At 36.0% G+C, this 4649-nt stretch overlaps 1 pseudogene; it reads left to right on the top strand.

Annotated features, from left to right (window-relative positions):
* The first annotated feature begins 3867 nt into the window (after positions 1-3867).
* The window catches only part of LOC115870982, a 1949-nt pseudogene continuing 1167 nt past the window's right edge, over positions 3868-4649 (top strand).

Genomic DNA, 4649 nt, shown 5'->3' with positions numbered 1-4649 from the left:
CTGGGGAGTCTGCCTTTTGACACTTGGTATATACATTTATGATGCATCTCTGTTATTTCCTACATCACTAGTTTGTTCTTTTTTATTCTTTAGTAGTATACAATTGCATGAATATAAAAGTTTGTTTACTCATCCAAAAACTAGTGGGCATGTCATTTACTCCAAGTTTATCTCCATTAGGAATATAAATATTCATCATAGCTTTTTATGCAGACATCAATCTTTATCTTACTTGAACAAATGCCTGCAGATGAGATTGGTGGGTCATATGGTATTTATATTTGTAACTTTGTAAGGAGCTGCTACACTCTTTCCAAATGGCTGTAAATTTTGCATTCCCACGGCCAGTATATGAGAGTTGCTGCACATTCTGACAGCATTTAAAAAGTCAACTACTTTTGTTTGGATTTGTTTTAGATTCTAATAGCTGTTCACTAACTAGTTTTAATTTGCATTAATTTCTGTAATGACTACCAATCTTAACCTCATATCTTCACGGGTAAAATTTCTTCAAATATTTTGCAGCTTTTTAAAAATTAGGTTATTTGTATTCTATCAAGTTGTGGACATTTTTGCTCTATACTGCATTCGTTCTTCCTATATCCTTTATCATACAAGTAAATGTATTTTACAAATAAATATTTCAGTGGCTTGTCTATACATTTACTAAAATATCTATCAAAGATCAGTTTTCCATTTTGATGAAATCAAACATGATATTTTTTATTTAGGGTGGATGTGCTTTTTGTCTTATCTAAAAATGCTAGCCTAATTTAAGGTCATAAATGTATTCCCCAGTGGTTTGTCTAGAAAATTTATAATTTGGAGTTTTGCATATAGAATTATAATCTATTTTGAGTTAATTTTTGTGTAATAAAACAAGTGTGAGTTAACCATCATTTTTTGCATATGGATATTTGCATTTGTAGATACTTACCTTTACTCACTGAATGGTCTTGCATCCTTGTACATAAATCAATTGACCATAATTTACTAAATAGTCTTTTCTGGACTATTTATCATATTCTACTAACAAGAATATATAAACCAGTTTGCCAGTACACTTTCTGAATTACTGTAGCATTATTTTTAAAACTTGAGATGAAAGTTTATGAATCTTCCCAACATTAGTTTTCATTTTCAAAGGTAATTCCAATACATCTACTTTTATCATATAAATTTTAGAATCAGTTTATTGAGGGCTTTTTTTTCCAAGACGAATGCACTTTTTATTTTAATAGCTGTTAGTGTCTTCAGAAATGGTAACAAATATAAATTCGCAGTCAAAGTAGCAATACCGTGTCTTTACACTACCCCTTTCAAAACCTGCAGAAGGCAGTTTATTGCAGCTGTTGTTGGGTGGCTTTCAGTCACAACTCACACTGACCCTGTGTGCACACAGAAAGAAGCACTGCCCTTAACACTGTTCTTACGTTTGACCTCAGTGTTGGAGCCGCTGCGTCAGTCCAGCTTGTCAGGGTTCGGCTCTTGGTTGCCGCCCCTCAAATTTACTAAACACATTGTCCTTCTTGGGGGACTGATTGGTTTCTCCTGACCACATGTCCAAAGTACAGGAGAAGAGGTCTCTCCAGTCTTGCTTCTGAGGAGCTTTTTGACGGCACTGCTTCCAGATAGATGTTTGTTCTTTCGACGGTCTTGTGGTATTTTAGTCTTCTTCACCAGCGCCACAATTCAAAAGCGCCAATTCTTTGGTCTTCCTTGTTCAGTGTCAGACTTTTCCATGCACCTGAGATCTTTGAAAATGCCATGGCCTGGATCAGACACAACTTAGACCTGGAAGGAACATCCTTGCTTTTCAACTCTATGAAGGGGTCTTGTGCAGCAGATTTACCCAATGCATTTTGTCATTTGATCTCTTAACTGCTGCTTCCATGAGATTTATTTCACTTAGCCTTAGAAATATTATCTCAATTTTTCAATATGGGCACAACAGTATTAATAAATAGGTTGCATTGTATGAGTATAGTATTTTTTGGAGGTCTATGCTTTATGGTGGGTAGTCTACATGTTCTGTGAATCACATAGTGGCTTAGTACTAGATCCAGACACAATTATCACGTTTACAAGGCTCAATCTATAAACCCCTTACAAGGATACGAGTAACGGAAAAGTGGGTGAAGGGTGATGGAGGATGATGTAAGATATGAAAATAATAATCTATAACTCATCAAGGGTTCATGAGAGAGGGCAGGTGGGGGAGGCAGGGCAAAGAAATGAGGAGCTGATATCAGGGGCTCAAGTGGAAAGAGAATGCTCTGAAACTGATGATGATGGCATATGTGCAAATGTACTTGACACATTGGATGAATGTATCTATTGTGATAAGAGCTGTAAGAGCCCCTAATAAAAGTGTGGGAGGGGGGAAGAATGCAAATACTCAATAATTCATTTTGAAAAGTGGACTCTACAAATACCAGTCTTATAACCAAAATCCAAATCTTCATTTCTAACTGTGTAAGAGAGATTAAGAAATTCCCACATGGTATCATTAACAGAAAACTAAATGCATGATAGTTATATTAAAATTATATATAATTTTCCTGGTTATTTGAATGCTAATCCTAATTAATAAAATTTGTTTTTAGCTTAATAACAATAGGTAATTCAAAATGTAAGATTCTCATCCATTGAAAGAAGAAAACAAATATAAGCATTTTTTTTAAGTGTGGCTGTTTTACTCTAAACCTACTTGCATAGAACTGAGTTGTAATACAGGAACGAAAGTGGCGGGCTTGGTTGCAATGAACAGCCATCAAACGCCCAGACAAGTTACAGAGATTGTAAAGTCCCGGGTTATTGACTTTTACACACAGTCTGTTGTAGTTTTGACCAGGATTGAATCGAATCTATAGATCAGTTAAGGAAATGATGGCATATTAATAACATAAATAAATACAGTATTGCTATCCACTTAATCTGGTCTTCCTTGATGTCTCTCACTAATTAAAGTTTTTAGCATATAAGTCTTGTACATATTTTGTTAAACTTATTCCTAAGTATGTCCTATACTTAGTACTATTGGGAAAAGTAAATTTTAACATTTAAAGTTTCAAATATTTAATTGGTGTGTGTTAACATTCAACTGATCAACATATTAGAAATCACGTAAACAAACTTACTAGTTTTAGTAGTATTTTTTCATTTATGCTTTAGAAATTGCTATGCAAGGTTTGGTCTTTTTCAAAGCTGCCTCGACCTTTCTAGATCCTTTACTTTACCATATCCATAAACCAGTCAAACTCAGGACCATCAGATCGATTCAGTCAATTCCAACCTACAATGACCCTACAGGACAGTAGGCAGCAGCCCAAAGTGGGACCCACTATGCCACCTGGGCTCCTTGACTTCCCACAGAGTCATTTATATGGGAAAAGGCGACTGCTGGAAACTTGGGAAATATTGGCATTTTAACAATATTGCGTCTTCCAAAGCGTAAATATAGTGTATCTCTCTAATTATTTTTTCTTCAATTTCTCTAGCAGCCTTTTGAAGTCTTCTCCATATACCTTCTATGCATTTTGTCATATTTATATCTAGATATTTCTGAATTTGGTGCTATTCATAAATACGTAGTACCTTTTTAAACTTGCTTTTTCAAATGTTTACTAGCAGAAAATAGAAATACCATTGATTTCTGCATTTTGACATTGTATTCTGAGGTTTGATATACTTAAAAATTATATATCAGTAAACCTTATAATATAGATATTTGGTAGATTTTTCAAAATTTCCTATGTAGAAAAATCACATTGTCTGCTACACAAAAGAGTGTTCATGTCTCTGTGTTTATTTATTTTTCTTGTCTTTTTCCAGGAGCCAGTACTTCTGGTGTAATATTGAAAAGAAATGGTAAAAGTGAGTAGTTTTGCTTTGTTCTTTTGTTCCTGCTTGAATTTAGAGTAAAAAAGTGCATTTCCTCTCCCATCATTGCGCAATGCTTTTGTACACCACCAAGTCAATTCTGACTGACAGAGCCCCTAGGGACAGACTAGACCTGCCGCACGGGATTTTCGAAGCTATATTCTTCACAGGCACAGATGCCACATCTTTCTCACAGGGAGTGGCTGGGGCGTTCAAATCGCTGACCTTACAGCAGTAGTTGATCACTTAATGACTGTGTTACTAGGGCTTCTCTGGTGTGGTGATAGCTGAAGTTTATTTCGACAGTGTTCAGTTTCTGTTATATTATTTGTTTATTTTTTCTCTCAACAGTCTCTATCTGACCAGCAAACCTGGTCTTGTCTTTTTCTGCTTCCTCTCCATCCTGAATCTTCCAATGCGGTCCCCAGCACGTGGGTATCAGGGATAGCGGGTGTCTTCTAGTTCTAGTCTCAGGGTCATGGAGCCTGATGCTCACAGGGCCCATTATCCACTGGACTGTCTCAACGTTTCTCCAATTTTCTTCCCTCTTATCTTCAACCAGGGAGAGATTACTAGATGTACCTTAGAGGGGTACTGGTGACCTTTTAAGACCCCAGTCACTTCTCCTCAAAGTAGAATATAGAACAATTTTTGTGGACTACGTAATTCCACTTGATCTTGATAACTCGACTGTTTCTGAGCCCCCATTACAGTGACTAGTTCTTTGTGGTGTGTGTGTGTGTGTGTGTGTGTGTGTGTGTGTGTGT

This window comes from Echinops telfairi, unplaced genomic scaffold, assembly GCF_000313985.2.
Source record: "Echinops telfairi isolate 266 unplaced genomic scaffold, ASM31398v2 ScPeMD7_3533;HRSCAF=4204_0, whole genome shotgun sequence".
Classification (NCBI taxonomy): Eukaryota; Metazoa; Chordata; class Mammalia; order Afrosoricida; family Tenrecidae; genus Echinops; species Echinops telfairi.
This window is presented reverse-complemented; position numbering and strand designations above follow the sequence as displayed.